The following is an 18,239-nucleotide window of genomic DNA, read 5'->3' as shown; positions in this document are numbered from 1 at the left end:
TTATCCGTCTATTTCTGTCGTGAGGAGAGACAGGGTCTGTTTCATTGTCGTGTGTGAGGGAGACAGATTTGACCCGTCTCGTCTGATAGATTTTATCGCTATATCTATCTTCATTCTATAGTGTAATAAAGATCTACTTCTTTATCGTGGAGTGATTAAATCTATTTCTCTCCAGTAAGAAATATTGTTCAACCTGATTATATTTTGGTTGTCTGAGCTACCAAACACAACACTGCTTTAAAACTGTACCTTTGACAACACTGTACTACTTTTTAAAACAACAAACTGTACCTTTAAACTGTACCTTTAAATTTAACCCCCAATTTTCTTGCCCCCAACACAACACCTTTAACACAACACTGCCCCCAACACAACACCTTTAAACTGTACCCCCAACACAACCTTACTAACACAACACACCCCCAAAACACAACACCTTTATTTCAACACTGCTTTAACACCTTACCCCCCCCAACAACACTGCCCCCAACCTTTGTACTGCCCCCCCAACTGTACTGCCCCCCAAACTGCTGCCCCCCAGCCCCCGATCGGTCTCCGTCTAATTGTAAACAAACAAACAACAAAACAAATCATATATCGAGTATTTTTTTATAATAATGATCCCCGGAATTTTTTAATGATCTCATTTAATTATTTCTGGCCACTGAATAATATACAAGAAAATATATTAACAAAATTCAATTCCTCGAAACGTTATTGTTGTTGACACCTTTTGTGAAGAACTTACGATCGACTCCTGAAAAAACAGTCGACCCAAACATAACCAAATGGGCGCCTCTCGTGAACTGATTTACATATTACGACTTTACTAACTTATATATATATATACATATATATATATATATATATATATATATATATATATATATATATATATATATATATATATATATATATATATATATATATATATATATATATATATATGAGTGTATGTGTTATATATTCAGTATTATATTGTATTTTTCATCATCATTTTGGTTTTTAGAATAACAAAATACAACGCATTCAGAATTTGCCGGTATTTTTAGCCCACCATTTTTGTTCCCGCCAAAAGCTAGTGTTTCCAACATTATCATATCTCTTTGATGACTCGGGGAAAAAAAGAGTGGACATCATTATTTGAAACCTTTGATCTGGTCCAGACAAAGCCACGCCGCTTCATCGAGGGCCGCGTCCGAAAGCGGGGAAAATAATCGTATAGAGAGACGAATTATGTTTTACAGGTGAAATATCGACACTTTGGTGGGCTTCGTACGCCTCCCCTTATTAGCGAGTACTAATAACTCAGTTGGCTGGCTTTTGTGCGTTGTCGTACACTTGTTATGGTGATAGTGGTTATGGTGATAGTGGTTGTTATGGTGATAGTGGTTATGGTGATAGTGGTTGTTATGGTGATAGTGGTTGTTATGGTGATAGTGGTTGTTATGGTGATAGTGGTTGTTTTGGTGATAGTGGTTGTTTTGGTGATAGTGGTTGTTATCGTGATAGTGGTTGTTTTGGTGATAGTGGTTATGGTGATAGTGGTTGTTATGGTGATAGTGGTTGTTATGGTGATAGTGGTTGTAAGGTGATGGTGGTTGTTATGGTGATAGTGGTTGTTATGGTAGGTAGTGGTTGTTATGGTGATAGTGGTTGTTGTGGTGATGGTGAGTTTGTTATGGTAGGTAATTAATTTGTTATGGTGGTAGTGGTTTTGGTGATAGTGGTTGTTATGGTGATAGTGGTTGTTATGGTGATAGTGGTTTTTTAGGTGATAGTGGTTATGGTGATAGTGGTTGTTATGGTGATAGTGGTTGTTATGGTGATAGTGGTTGTTTTGGTGATAGTGGTTATGGTGATAGTGGTTGTTATGGTGATAGTGGTTGTTATGGTGATAGTGGTTGTAAGGTGATATTGTCGAGTATAACAATGATGATAGTGACAAGTGGTGAATAGTAGTGACAAGTGATGATGAATGATGATAAATGTTGAATGGTGATGATGATTATGGTGATGGTGTTCTTCATGATGATGAGGGTGGTGGTGGTAGGAAATGGTGATGGTGATACTATATGATAAGGTTACATTTTATTAAGTCTCTCTCTCTCTCTCTCTCTCTCTCTCTCTCTCCGCCCTAACACCATCACTGACTCTCTCCAACACCAATTACCCGCCAGTGTTGCCCGCCCAGCCTCCACAACAGAGACCAAAACACTTCACCAATCACAACAAACACGCCAGTGACTCGAATCAGGAGCTCCGAGTCAGCTCAGAGGGGGTGGATGGCAAAGCGAATCTGGTCTCTGTATCATCGGGACATAACGCGGGAAATTGGAAGCAACGTGATTGGCTGAGGATTTGTTTACGTGTGTGACGTCACAAAGGGATCAAAGAGACAAATGAAGATCATTACCCACAATCCTTTGCCTATACGTATATTAACCTAAATTGACCACTTTAGGGTTGTGTGTATGTGAGGGGGAACATGATGTGAAGTAAGTGTTTGTGTGTGTGAGGGGGAACATGATGTGAAGTGTTTGTTTCAATAAGATGAGTGAATATATATCTCGAAAAAAAATTGTGAAGGCAATAATATGTTCTTAAAATACACTTTAAAAAAACAAAAGAACATAAAAATATCTGAGGTCTGTGGAGTTCAGGAGCGTTCACGTCTGGCAATTGTTTCCCGAACGTCAAATATCAGGAAAAAAAAAACGTCGGGATATGAACGCATCTTAAAACTGTAGTTGAATTGTTGCCTCATAAACCACAAACTCAAGCAGCCTCTTGTTGAAGCCAGTTATAACTCTGTAGTATTTTATCGTATGGAAAATAATCTTATACCGCGTTAAAATCTTGAGAGATATTTAACACAGATTAAACCATAGATTAAATTCGGTTAATATCTTCCCTCAGTATATTTAACAAGAACAAACACGTACTATATTACTGGTTAAAATCTCTATCTTGGTATATTTAACATAAAGTATTTGAGTTTAATTCTTCCTTCAGTATATTTAACATAAGTAGATATTTAACCAGGAGTACCCAACAAAGAGAGAGAGACAGAGAGAATGAGAGAGAAAGAGAGAGAGAGTGAGAGAGTGAGAGTGTGCAAGGGTAAGAGACTGCAAGCAGGTTTAAGAACAAGAAGGTAAAAAAAAAAAAACTAAAAAAAAACACACACATTCTGGCACCCTCCCGAAAAAACAAAAAAACACAAACAGCGCTTAATTAACGTCACTGGCGAGGGGCAAAACAAAACGGGGCGCAGGTCTTCGTGTGTGTGAGCGGACCAACGCACAAACACCAAGACACAAACACGGGCGTGGGACAAGCGGGAGTTACAAACACTGGTTCATTACCGCCACATTCACAACACAAGGAACCTATGAAAAGAAAGACGCTACGTGGGATTGTTGCCTAATTACCAAACTTTTCTACCAGGCTTCGTCCCAGTCCATGAATCTTTCGGACTCGCGCCTCGTATTACAACAGCTCATAACATAACACATTTCCACTTCACCCAAGCTAATTTTTCCACCCTGGGATAGAGTTATAGATTCATAGAGCCACCGTGTGCGAAAGATTGCCGTGAAGAACTGTGTGAGAGAGGAGGTGCTAGTGCGTAATAATCCCGCGGAAACGAAGGGGAGTTACAGAGCCGAGAAGTCCTCCTCCTCCTTCCCCCTCCCTCCCACTTGGTCGAGAGCATTCCTCCACCTGGCCAAAAGAATGCCGTGTATTTTAAGGCTAAATTACAAATGAGGCAGCAAGCTTACTGATGAGGGGAGAGAGGGAGGGAGGGAGGGAGAGGAGAGAGAGAGAGAGAGAGGGAACAAGTGTGGCATAAATAACAAGGCTAGGATAAAGAAGGGGGCAAATAACAGGGGAGAGGTAGAGAAAGAGAGAGAGAGAGAACAAGAGAGGGGAAAATTGAGAGGGTTGTGGTTGACAGAGTGATTGGCTGAGTGGGGGTGTTGGGGGAGAGCCAGCGGGCCGTCTGAGAGGTGGGTGTAGGTGGTGTGAGGTGGTGTGGGGTGGAGGTGGTGTGGGGTGTAGGTGTAGGTGGTGTAGGATGTAGGTGTGGGGTGTTGGAGAGCCAGCGGGCCGTCTGAGGTGGGTGTGGAGTGGTGTGAGGTGGAGGTGGTGTGTGGGGGTGTAGGATGTGGTGGTGTGGGTGTTGGAGGAGAGCCAATGGGACCCGTCTGAGAGCTGGTGTAGGTGTGAGGTGGAGGTGGTGTGGGGTGTGGGAGGTGTGGGGTGTGGGGTGTGGGTGTGGGGTGGAGGTGTGGGTGTGGGGTGAGGTGGTGTGGGGTGGAGGTGTATGGGTGTGGGTGTGGGGTGGAGGTGGTGTGGGGTGGAGGTGTGGTGTAGGTGTGGGTTGGAGGTGTAGAAGTGTGTAGGTGTGGGGTGTGGAGGTGTGGGGTGTGGGGTGTGGGTGTGGGGTGTGGGGTGTGGGGTGTGGGTGTGGGGTGTGGGAGGTGGGGGTGTGGGGTGTGGGGTGTGAGGTGTGGGGTGTGGGGTGTGGGGTGTGGGGTGTGGGGTGTGGGGTGAGGGTGTAGGAGGTGTGGGGTGTAGGTGTGAGGTGTAGGAGGTGTGGGGTGTAGGTGTGGGGTGTAGAGGAAGGCACTAGGTGTACTGTAGAGGTAGAGATGAGGTATGTCTTTTCACCCCTTTCCTCACTAGTTACCTTAATTGTCTTCTTCTCTCGCCTTAAAAGGTTAAATTACCCTCTTCCCAGTGTTAAGGATATCCCTCCCCCCTTCCCTTATTACTTGGGTTAACTTTAGCCATGGTTTAACGTACTTGGGTTAACTTTAGCCATGGTTTAACGTACTTGGGTTAACTTTAGCCATGGTTAAACGTACAAGTAAATCTCATCACGTTGTCTCTCGCTGAGGTTAATTTTATCTCCCCTACTGATAAAGTTAGTTATACCCGCCATTACCTGATCCTCTAAGGTTAATATAATCCACTTTCCTTTCTGCTTAGGTTAATTTTACTCACTTTCCTTACTATTAATGTTAATCTTACCTCCCTCACTCCCTCCCTTACTCCCTCACCTCCCCTATAGGTTAATGTACCAGAGTGTCGTCAGCGAGACCATCGACCTAACTAGGCTGGTCACCTTCCACAATGCAATTTCGTTTCTTAATGGACTTTTTTTTTCTCTTATTTTCTTCCCTTAAGAAGCAAATCCGTCTTCTCTCGGGCGTCTTGACACGTAAACCATCAAACTATTGTACTTTCTTTGGTCAGTCGCGCCTCACACAAAACGTAAACCACCAGCTAGTATACCTCACCTACTTTAACCCATAAAAGAACAACACACAAGGGTGATACTCCACCTTTTGGCTACACAGGAGGGGGTTACGTCGATCGCCACCTCGGCAGACCCCCGTATTGAACGCAACTCTCCGGGGAAGTCTGGATGCATTTCCCGCCCTCTACCATATTGAAACTTGTGAATTAGATTTATTGACATTGTTGGTACACAAAGACGGGCCTTTCCTCACCGGACAGTCGGCAATCTATTATTTATGGGGTACCTAAGTTGGCTGGCGGGGACGGCGAGATGGGGGGAAGGGGGGAAGAGAGAGAGAGAGAGCGGTAAGACGGAGGTGAAAAGAGAGAAGGAAAGAGAGAGGGAGGGAGGGAGGGAGGGGGAGTAAGTAAGTAAGTAAGTGGAGGAGAGTGGGTAAGAGTTTGTGTAGGAAGGTGGAGGAAGAGGGAGAGAGAGGGGGGAGGAAGAGGGAGAGAGAGAGGGGGGAGGAAGAGTGATTTTTGTCTGAGAGGAAGTGAGAGGTTTTTTGTGAGGGGGAGAGAAAGTGGCAGTGAGAGTTTGTGTCTGCGAGAGAGGGAGTGAGAATTGGTGTGTGAGGAAGAAAGGAGGAAAGTGAAAGGTTTTTTGCAAGAGGAGGAAAGGGGGGAAGTGAGGTGCTGTGTGAGAGGGAGAAAGGGAGGAAGTGAGACTCTAAGGGTAGAAGAAAGGGAGTGTGTGTGTGTGTGAAAGAAGGGAGAAAGAAGATGGAAGATAAGAGAGAGACACAGAGAGACATAGAGAGAGAGAGAGAGAGAGGTGGGGATGGAGTGTAAGTAATGGAGAAGACAAAGAGAGAGAGAGAAAGAGAGAGAAAAGACGAGTACATAAAACAGGTAAGAAAGGGAGATGGTGGAGAGTGTATAAAAGAGAGAGAGAAGAAAGAGGAGGAGAAGGAGAAGAGAAGAAGATAACGAAACAAGATAAAAGACAAAAAAACACACACAATTAAAACAAGAATTAAAGAACAAGACTTAATAACTATCCTCAATGACTCTCACTTGAAGGGGGAAAAACACCATCAGTTAGGTCTGTCTGTATGTCTGTATGTATGTATGTATGTATGTATGTATGTATGTATGTATGTATGTATGTATGTACTGTATGTATGTATAAACCACCATCACATACTTTATAACACTACAATAATAATAATGATAATAATAATAACAATAATAATAATAATAATAATAATAATAATAATAATAATAATAATAATAATAATAAATAAATACAAATCTACACAAAATTCCTTCCCTCAACAGCAAAAGGAAGACGAAAAAAAAAAAACTAAGGAATTGGAATTTACTCACTTGGCTGATTCCTAGAAAATTCCTTGGGGTCGTTTCCCTCCATATATCTGTAGGGAAGAGGAAGCTGTAGCTATAGATCCTGATGCCTGCCCCCGATAATAACAGAAATGAAGCGGAAAATTGATAGAGGATCGAGACAAGAAGAGCATCGGAAACACTGGATCGGATCCCCTCTTGTTCTTTTTGCGATCTGCCTGTGTGTCTGTGATAGAGGGGGTTGAGTTAGGGTGGTAGGGAGGAGTCGATAGGTTATAGGCTTTTGTTTATGGGTATGTGCGTCGATAGGAGAGAGAGAGAGAGAGAGAGTGAGTGAGAGACAGGATGAAAGAGAGAAAGAGAGAGAGAGAGGGAGAGAGAGAGGACGTATTGACCAAATAGACATATTGACAGAAGGGAAATCAGATGTATTTTATTGTTCCTCAAAAACCCGTCAATTTTATTAATGTCTCTCTCTCTCTCTCTCTCTCTCAAGAAGAAATCATTCATTTAATTCCATTGTCTTGGGAGTAAATTCATATGTAATAAAAATAGTTATTTTTACCATGAAAGATAAACATTACAAAAGTTAGTGTACAGTTGTGTTATTTGTTTACGTCTTTCAGGGAAGATGGTTGACATGGTTGTGTGATCATTCGTGAATGTGTAATCTGGATTGCCGATTTTATGAGCACTAATTATCCTTGAAGTCTGTTTTTTTAATATATTTTCTAAACAATATTTTAAAGTTTTATTTCGTTTAGTATTTCTGGTTGATGATGATTAGTGTAATAGAGTGTAGTGGATCTTAATGTATATGTGATGGAGGTGCTTATCTGGAGGTGACTTGAAGACACTCTGCACATTTAACCTGTTTGTGTACCAGTTCGGAAGGGCCTTATGTGGTGCAAAAATTAAGCATTGCAATTAACAGCTAAGATATGAAATTGATACAATAATCATCACTTTGTGCCATTTCAGATTGGATCAATAATTATCGTGGTAGAGCCTTGGCCCATGCACCCTGGCGGAGAAAGCGGGAGAGGAGGGGTAAGAGGATGTCGCAGGAGCGTGTCCCCCACCTGCAGCAGCTCTGAGTCAACACCACAACACCTACAGGCCATCCTCTGGTAAGGGAACTGGGGACCTCTTCAGAGAGGACGGTCTAGTTACATTTTAGTTACCCCTAAAATATACATTATATTTACTCCGTTTTCTCCAATAAACGGTTTTCTGTTATATATAAAGGCTAACTCGTCACTTTGTTTTCTTTTTGTTTACGGAAGCAATGACGAAAACGCGTCGTATGCGATTAAGGGGAGTGCTCGGTGCCGACTACAAAGGCACGTAAGCAAACATTGAGGTTTCTCCGAGGATTGGCATCGTCTCGGGATAAAGCGAGCCAAGTGTTTTGTCATTTGCTTAGGGTAAATATTGGCGAAATTTCAAAGGGAATAATAGGGGTCGGTCGGCGGGCGTTTAGCGAGACAATAGACTGGTTCTCTTGGTGACACTCAGTCAGAGTTGTAAAGTAATGAAGTAAATTTACTTGAGTACTGTACTCAAGTAACATTTTTGGGTATTTACTTTTTAAAAACTACTTAAATTTGTCAGTACTATTGCTTAGGTATAGTTTTCTAATACTTTTACTCCAATACAATTGAAAAAAAAATAGTTCCTCGCCTCATGCCCCAACAATAGTTCCTCGCCTCTTGCCCCAACAATAGTTCCTCGCCTCTTGCCCCAACAATAGTTCCTCGCCTCTTGCCCCAACAATAGTTTTAAACATCCAATCACAGGACAAACTTGGAGCTCACAAATCACAAGCTTTTCTTAACGTCTGTTGCTAGTGAGCGTCTGTTTAGCCATGCTGGGCCTAGAAGATCCCGAATTGGCAGCCATAATTTTGAAATTTGCTTAAAATCTCAGTATAGGTCATCCTCGACACGCTGATTAAGGATCTGTGGTCGAAATGTTGATGATTAATTGTCTTAAGTGATTCAGTCCAGGTTTATTTAGTCTCTGCAGTCCCCTTACGTACCAGGGGTGATAAAGGTAAACTAGTGAATGTTACATGTTCCTTAAGTTATAAATAGTGTAATCTTATGACCTTAATTTATCACATCCCTTGAAAGTTTGTTTTACAGTGAGGAAATTACATATAGTGAGAGAGAGAGAGAGAGAGAGAGAGGTAATGAAGAGAGGAATAGAGATCAAAGATAAGATCTATTGATGGGGGACGGGGAGGAAAATATTGTAACATAAACGAACAGAAATGTTTGTATACCGCTGTCTGTAGCCTCTTGTAGTCTGGTCTCCTTACCTTCCTCCCTTTCTCCTCCCTCAAACTCCCCCTCCCTTAACCTCCCCTTCCTCCTCCCTCAATGTCCCCCTCTCATTTTTTCCTCCATCAACCTTCCCTCAATCTCTCCTTCTCTTCCTCCTTCAACCCCCCCCCTCTCTCCCCTCCTCAACCCCTCCCCTCTCAACCCCTCCCCCCTCTCAACCCCTCCCCCTCCTCAACCCCTCCCCCTCTCCAACCCCGCCCCCTCTCTCAACCCCTCCCCCTACCCCCTCCCCTCCTCCAACCCCTCCTCCTGTCAACCTCCCCTCAACCCTCCCCTCTCAACCCCTCCCTTTCTCAACCCTCCCCCTCCTCAACCCCTCCCTCTCTCTCAACCCCCTCCTCTCCAACCCCTCCTCCAACCCTCCCCTCTCAACCCCTTCCCTCTCCTCAACCCCTCCCCTCCTCAACCCTCCCCTCAACCCTCCCTCCAACCCTTCCCCTCTCAGCCTCCCCTCTCCAACCCCTCCCCTCTCAACCCCTCCCCTCTCAACCCCTCCCCCCTCCTCAACCCCTCCCCCTCTCAACCCCTCCCCCTCTCAACCTCTTATCCCTTTCTTCCTCCCTCCACCTCCCCATCCCTCCCTTCCTTCCCGCCAACGTTGACTGTCGTAACAATGGCCAGAAGGCTCCCACCATTCACTCATCACGAGGCGTGTGGGGGAGGGAAAAGTTCGATGCATTATTGAAACCGATCATTTTTTCCTTTGTTACCTTTGTCTGGCGTCACCCAATGGAAGGTCTTTCAGAAGAGTTATGAAAAAACCCGCGGCAATGTGTTGGAATCGTCAGAACAAACAGGCGCTGGGCTAAGGGAGAGGATGTAGAGAGAGGGGGCGAGGGGGTTATTCCTAGTCTTCGCTCTGTCGCTATTGTTGCTTCACATTGTGTTTGGTTAAGAGAGCTGTTTCTACTACCCCCGCACCCTCTGGCTTGATTATTCTCTTTTTTTAACAACTGGACTGTGATGATACGCTTTGTTTTGAGTTTCTTTTTGTGTCTAACTGTTCTTGCTGGGGGGGGAGAGAGAGAGAGGAGGAGGAGGGGCGGAAGCTGAGATTGTTACAGTGTTTACATCGGAGGAAATATCTTTTAACTGTTGTCCGTTTTGAGCTGATACACTATACTGTTATAAAATTAGTAGGTATAACATGATAATAATACTTTACTGAACGAACCACCACAAAAAATGAAAGTTTATCTACTATGGGATTTTTATTATTCGTTAAAACATAATTCTACTGAACATTTTTAATCCCTTTGTGCATAAAAATAGGGAGTGAGGTTTGACATTTTTCCCAGCAGGTTTATGACACTGTCGCTGTGTTTCAATCATGCATTAAAATATCAAAACACGCATAGTAATTACCTTAATGGTGTTCTTTGCATACCGTTCACGTTTTTATTGAACTAATGACTATCATAGCAATAAATATTTGCCAGTTAATACCATAATATTTTTTAAAGGTGAAGAAAAAATCCGAATTAATAATGACATTGTTTTTTTTTATAAATTCTGCCACATTTACTTCGTCTATGTTATGATGGTCTGTGATTGGTCCAGCTAACCATGACGTCATGTAGTGTCCCTCCCGTTACTAGTTTGTGTTGATGTTTAGTTTAGGTTAGGTTAGGCTAGGTTAGGCTAGGCTAGGTAAGGTGAGATGAGTATTATTGATCTCTCTCTCTCTCTCTCTCTCTCTCTCTCTCTCTCTCTCTCACACACTTCAGCATGTGGCAAACATCAAAGGCCAGACAGAAGTATTGTTTAGTAAAAAGAGGAAGTGGTGGTTAGGTGGCTGGTGGGGGTGGTTGGTGGTGGTGATGGTGATGGTGGTGGTGGTGGTGGTGGTGGTGGTGATGGTGGTGGTGGTGGTGATAAGTGGTGGTGGTGTGGTGGTGGTGGTAGGTGATGGTGGTGGTGATGGTGGTGGTGGTGGTGGTGGGGTGATGGTGGTGGTGGTGATGGTGGTGATGGTGATGGTGGTGGTGGTGGTGATGGTGATGGTGGTGGTGATGGTGGTGGTGATGGTGGTGGTGGTGGTGGTGGTGGTGGTGGTGATGGCGGAGATGGTGGTGATAGTAGTGGTGGTGGTGGTGGTAGTAGTGGTGGTGGTGGTGGTAGTAGTGGTGGTGGTGGTGATAGTGGTGGTGGTGGTGGTGGTGATGGTGGTGATGATGGTGGTGGTAGTAGTGGTGGTGATGGTGGTGGTGGTGGTGGTGGTAGGTTTTGTGAGAGGCGTTGTGATGGTGGTAGTGCTAGTTGTCTTGGTAGTATGGTGTGAGTGTAATGTGTTGTGGTAGTGATATGATGGCCATGCTCTCTCTCTCTCTTTTATCACCATGGATCAGCCCGGGTCTTTGGTGGTCCGCTACATCACTCAGTGTTTTGTGTGGTATCATTATATATCCATAAAATCCAGAACAATTTGAAAAGCCTCATTAATAGAAAAAATTATTATAAATTTTCCCTTTCAGAGTGAACTAATGATTTTTTCCAAACGATTATTTTTCTATACCATCAATTTTTACGAAACTTTTTTTTTATAATTGAGTCTATTGAATATTGCCATCATTTAACCTCTTTTTTTTTGTCATATCGCGTTTGTAATTTTTTATGGAAACTATCTAGCACACAAAATCTTTTACAGTGTTTGTGTGCCGTAAAATTTATAATGAAAGTTGTGTTTGTTTGTTTTATCAGTCGTATTTTGGCAGATGTGAATGCGTGTAGACAGTCATTAGGCTAATATGACGCTACGCTGTCCGGCGGGTAACGGAGTGTGAACCTGTATCTTCCTAATCCTTCAGTGAATGGGTAAGAGAATCAAATACTTTTAATGGATGCTGCTCCCCTTTGCTATGAAAGAGCCCGGGGATCGGAACCCCAAGCCTTTATTCTAATTGAAGGTGAGTCTGTATAGATGACTTGGTCTTCCTTCACCGATACATCAAGGGGTAGCACACACACGCAGTTGCCGGACACGAGTTTTAACTCATTTCTCTTTCGATATTTACAAGATTTTAACAACATTTACATATTATAAACTAGTTTCAGTTGATTTATATATATGATTTTTATCTATAGGTCTAAGCATACGTGTGTTTGAACCTTTGGGAGTCAAGAAATTCGAAAGCGAATGATATCAAGTAAACAAACTGCTCCAAAATAGGGAGCTGATCGCCGGCCATTGGTGCATCTGTTTCTTTCAGAGCGCGGGCCTCCAGGTTCCCCAACAAAGGCGACCGCGGGCTTACTTTGACTTCACGTAAATAAGGCATCGGTCTGTAGTTCCCATTCAGCTTATTCTGCCCTCTGGTTCCGAACGGATTATTAAATATTTAGTTTCTGGGTCCCTCGTTTCTTCTCCTGGACCGGTTGAGTAATGATGCCGCCACTTATATTTTTGTTTTCTTGTTTTTTTTTTCTCATAGAATAATTAGTTTCGTGTTTTTGGTCAAGGCAAACATATTTTGTGTGTGGATACCTCGATGAAAATGGGTCGGTTACATAATGAACATCAAGTGATAGAATTATTTATTGTTTTTATGTTAGAAATTAATAGTAACTGAAATTTACAATAATCTTGTGCCGTTCACGTCTCTCTCTCTCTCTCTCTCTCTCTAATCGCATCTTTATTTCTAAGCTGCAATGGCAAGGAGAAAAAAACAAAAAAAAACACCACCACCACAACCTCGGATCCAAGAGGTCACCTAGACTCCCCCCTAGGTCACGGACACACTGACCTCTCCTGACCTTTACGCGTATAATTAAAAGTCGAGATTATGTTTTTTTTAGTGACTGAGATCTCCATAGTGTGTTAACTAGCTTGAATATGATAACAATAACACCAAAATGTACTCTGTAAGGGAGGGGCGTAGGGAGGAGTTGAGACATGAGGGAGTCGATAAAGAGAGAGAGAGAGGGAAGAAAATAAACGAATGGAGAGAAAGGAAAATGGGAGAGATGAGGAGAAAGAGTGAGAGGGAGTTAATGAGGGGAAGGCGAGAAATAGATAGAGGTAATTGAGAGGGGAAAGAGAGAGAGAGAAGTAAATGTGAGGGGATGGAAGGAGGTAAATGGAAGAGAGGGGAAGGAAGAGGTGGAAGGGAAAGGGGCGCTGGTTTGATCAACATTTCTCGTGAAGTTTGAGAGGATAGCCATTTCATCAACCCGTAGGTAAGTCACAACCCACACCATAACTCACAACCCACACCATAACTCACAACCCACACCATAACTCACAACCCACACCATAACTCACAACCCACACCATAACTCACAACCCACACCATAACTCACAACCCACACCATAACTCACAACCCACACCATAACTCACAACCCACACCATAACTCACAACCCACACCATAACTCACAACCCACACCATAACTCACAACCCACACCATAACTCACAACCCACACCATAACTCCTGTTCGTGTGATATCTCCAAGTCAAACCATAACGAGAGGGTAACAACGCTATTTAATTTTCAAGCTATCGGTGATTATTGTGTTTAGAAATAATTTGTAATTCATTTTATTTCGTTGATTCTTTTCATATATATTAGTTATTTTTTTTTCTCTGCGGATTAAGACGACGCCACATCTTGAGCGAGGAACAAAAAGTAAATGAAAATGAGGGGGAAAAAGTGTGGATTTGTAAAGAGTGTCTCCCTCCCTCCACTTCCCCACGCCCTGAGAGCAATTATTAGGCTGGACAAAAACAAGTGTGCCCAGGTCAGCCTCCCCCTCTCTCGCTCTCTCTTTTTCCATTGTACTTCGCTCATTGTGTTTCGATCATTGTGGCCCTGACTCCTACTTCCGGCACTTGTCCGGAATAGGATGCCATTAATCTTCGTTACTTGTCACGTAGTTTCATTCTTTTACTCCCCAAAACCTGTCGGTCCGCAGTAGTCGCTCGCTCAGATAAAAATATTTAAAGAAAACTCCATCAGTCGTCAAATATAAACAATAAAACTATTCATTAACCAATTGTAAAGGTTGTTGAAGATTTTCATAAACTTAGGTAATATGATTAATTAATTGAGAACTTGAATAAACATAAGGAAACACACAAAAATATCCAGCTCAATATTGTGAGGAAAGATCATTAGCTCGCGCGCGCTCCGGGGAACCAGAGATGTTGGAGGAAACCGTCTGTTTGTTGGGGCCAGGAACCGGCAACGCTTTGTCTCTTCAGAACCATTGCCTCGCTCTAATGACTGTAAATGTTGACTTTGAGCTGTGTCAAGAAGAGTGTGGAGCTATTGTGATGCCAGAGACCTTAGTGTTCCGGGGCTGGATGTTCAAAAATATTTTGAGGCGTCCTATCTCCCAGAGTCGGCCATAACTTGACTTACGTCTTTGTTCACCGTGGCCCAATACTCGGAACAAAATTGGCCCATGGACCAATTAACTCCCTTTTCAGCAAATTTCTTATGTTTTTGTTACCTGTGTCATGAAAAGTATCGCGATGTATGTACAGTATGACTTCCCAAATGCTACATGAGACTCATGATGTCCCTGGAGGGTTGGTGTGCATGGCTCTGTGGCAGACTGATCCTACTACACTTGGTAACCGAACATGATATTAATTATGCAGAAATAAACACACATTGCAATACTTATGTTAAACTGTACACCAAAGTAAATGCATGTCCTAATTTCTATCATCCATGGTTTCATAATGTTTCACAGTGTGTGGACGGATAATTTGTCGATAAACTTTACATACAGTACATCGCGATACTTCTTGTGACACACGTAACAAAAACATAAAAAATGTGCTGAAAAGGACGTTAATTATATACACTAGAGACGATGGTGATGACAATAAAGAATAAAAACATGCGTGCGGAGAATTTGTCTACAGAAATGTCATAGAGGGAGGAAACATTTTAGAGGAATGTCTCACTCCCCGCCCGTCATCCACCACCATGCAAACCAACGAAAGACGGGCGAAATAAAATGGGAAATATTTAAATAAACTCCAATAAAGGCGTGCGAATCCACGAGAGAAAATACTGCGACGCTGGGAGATATGAAAACTAAAAAAAGTCAGGAATGAATAATTGGAGATAGCCAAGTGACGAATAAAGGGGGAGTACATGAAAGAAAACGAAGTACATGAAAGAAAACGGAGATCAAGATAGACTTGTGAAACTGCATGCAGAAAATGAACACTACAAATACCGTATTTTTTTTTAGCTGAGGTGTATAGAAGCGCCTGCGGTATATAGCCAAAACGGAGGGAACGTGTATATAACTCAGGTGCAGATAGAAGGTATGGAAAAGTGTGACGGATAAAGGAACGAGAAATGGAAGAGTGACAGATTACTACGAAAGATTTCGACAGCAGCACAACAGGGCGGGTAGGAAGAAAAGAGAGAAATATTTATACTTGTAGAAGGTCAAATGCAGATATTATGTGAAAATATTGTGGCCTTATCTTCGAGGAATTAATGGAAATCATTCACATATACATGATATAAACACACACACACACAGGTTGATACATAATAAATATAATACTGAATGAAGACTCACATCTCAAAGTATGGGGGACACGGCGACATGCCTACAAAACTATACTATAACAATCAACTCGTAGGTAGTGGGTAGTAGGCAGCTATGAAACCGGGAGGTACTACCACCTGGGAAGGTATTGGAAGCATAATGTGTTGTTTAGTCTAGTGTTTTCACCGTAGTAAACTCCAAGGTAGACCCTGCTACCATATGACAGGTTGCTGAAAGAAAATGTTTCATTGTCCGGTTGGGTCTCCTTACTAGTGGTCTACCATGAGCTCAACCTGAACAGATACATACTTTAAGATTTAAAGTTTGTTAAGTAAGCTTGTAAGTCTGTCTCGTAAAGTATTATGTTATGCCATTTACTTCTAGCATTTGAGGTAATCTTCTTTATATTTTAAAGTGAGTTATTTAACATATTATCTTTATCTCAGTTTTTATTTATATGTACTTAAACGTTGCAATAAAAACTGATTATTTTTGTAATTACGTGATCTAAACATAAACTATGTTTTCATAAAGTATACTTTCTGAATATGTTCCCTCAGTTTAACTTCTTTAATTTTAGCTTTGTTATACTCTAGTTCACACGAGCTTTTAGAGACGACCATATGGAAGAGAATTTTTGCGTGTTACCCCCTCATGAGTGAAATATTTTTGTTTTCTTTAAATTAAAACTATTCGTTTTCTGTGAGAGTAATGATTTAGTGGATAACTCTACCAAATTATATCTAATATTGAAATTACATTGGAAGAGACAGTTATGTCTGATGGAGTTGGGGAGATAAGATGGCTGGGTGGGATTGGGAAGACAAAGTTGAAAGGCAGGTTCTCTCTTTCTTCCTAGTCACGTTCGTTGTGATGTCTTTCTTGGATGGCAGCAACAGTTTGTAAAGCATCTTTCCAACTGTGACATCTGATATCATGTTTAATAAGTTACATCATGCTCTAAGTGGATACAACACTACGAACTACATTTATCTGAAAGGGGATTTTTTTCTATTACTTTTACTTTATCCTCTTCGCCACTGATCGGCTCGTTAGCCGCTTGGGCGATCGATCACGTCTCTGTTACACACTGTTGGCAAGTACTGGGCATGCACTGACTCCTGAATGTACCTGAACCTGCTCCAGTGTTGGTCAAGTCTGGCCTTGAATGAGCTTACACTCGGTGCCGTCACAACACTCTCTGGCAAGTTGTTCCAAGAGTTCACAACTCTCACTCCGAGAAAGCTTTCTCTGGAACTTGTGGTTTCTCCACCCTTGAGCTGTGACCCCTTGCGGAGCAGACGTCCACCAGCTCCAGGTATATACATTCGACCAAGTAGTGCCTCCTGAGTTGTTTATACACCTTAGTTAGGTCGCCCCTCGCCCGTCTGTAGTTTAAACTAGGTAGTTGCAGGCGTTTTATTCTCCCTGGTAACTGAGGTTCCATACAGAAGGCACCAGTCTGGTGGCCCTCCTTTGGACATTTTCAATCAGCTGACAATCTCTAGCATATCTCGGGGACCAGACGGGGTGACAGTACTCCAGGCGGGGAAGGACCTCACTCTTGAAGACCGTGACGAGCGACGGAATATCTTTTTTTGTGTGTGTGTGTGTGTGTGTGTGTGTTAAGATGTTTATGGTGTGTGTGTGTATTAATAATAATAATAATAATTAACGTTTATTGAAAGTTCTGCAAGCTTAAAAAATATACATTGGGCATAAATGACTTATAACATACATTGGTGGTTTAACAAAGCCTTCATTAGAGAAAGGTAAAGGAACATACAGTGAACATAAAGATTAATGTAGGTGTTGAACAGCAAAAACGTAGTGTAGTAGTTTCACAGATGGTGTTAGGAGGCTGTGTGTAGTAGTTTCACAGATGGTGTTATGAGGGCCTCACGTGTAATTTCACAGATGGTGTTATGAGGGCCTCACGTGGTGTAGTAATTCCTCACAGATGGTGTTATGAGGGCCTCACGTGGTGTAGTAATTCCTCACAGATGGTGTATGAGGGCCTCACGTGGTGTAGTAATTTCACAGATGGTATTATGAGGTAGTAATTTCACAGATGGTGTTATGAGCGGCTCACGTGGTGTAGTAACTCTTCAATATGGTGTTATGAGGGCTCTACGTGTAGTAATTCCTCACAGATGGTGTTATATGGGTGAGGTGTGGTTCCAGGCCTTCTATCGTAGACGGATTAACACATCGCTGGTGTTGGGTCCTGGGGCCGTTTTATTGGACTGACCTCACTGTGAAAGGTCAACTTGGGTACCACTGTTACTGTTGAGTTGTTCTCACTGACTTACACTGTTCACCACTGTTCACCTCTGTTTAACACTGGTTCCATTTCTTTCCTAGAAATAGTAACTTCTGGCGTGAACTTGTTGATATTCCGGTGGGGAGGAGGGTTCAGGGAGGGGTTGGTATGGGCCAAATAAAGTTGACCTGGCTGCCCAGAGGAGCGCCAGGTACGTCTTGACCCTTCGGTGGTCAAGGATGGTGTGTGTGTGTGTGTGTGTTAAATGTTTATGGTGTGTGTGTGTGTGTTAAGATGTTTACGGTGTGTGTGTGTGTGTGTATTAAGATGTTTATGGTGTGTGTGTGTGTGTGTGTGTGTGTGTGTGTGTGTGTGTGTGTGTGTGTGTGTGTGTGTGTGTGTGTGTGTGTGTGTGTGTGTGTGTGTGTGTGTGTGTGTGTGTGTGTTTTTACCATAAATTAGATTTTGCTGAAAATCACAGTATTTGAACTTGCTCT

This window comes from Homarus americanus, unplaced genomic scaffold, assembly GCF_018991925.1.
Source record: "Homarus americanus isolate GMGI-L3 unplaced genomic scaffold, GMGI_Hamer_2.0 scaffold24618, whole genome shotgun sequence".
NCBI classification, from domain to species: domain Eukaryota; kingdom Metazoa; phylum Arthropoda; class Malacostraca; order Decapoda; family Nephropidae; genus Homarus; species Homarus americanus.
The sequence above is the reverse complement of the archived record's forward strand: the minus strand, read 5'-3'. Positions refer to the sequence as shown.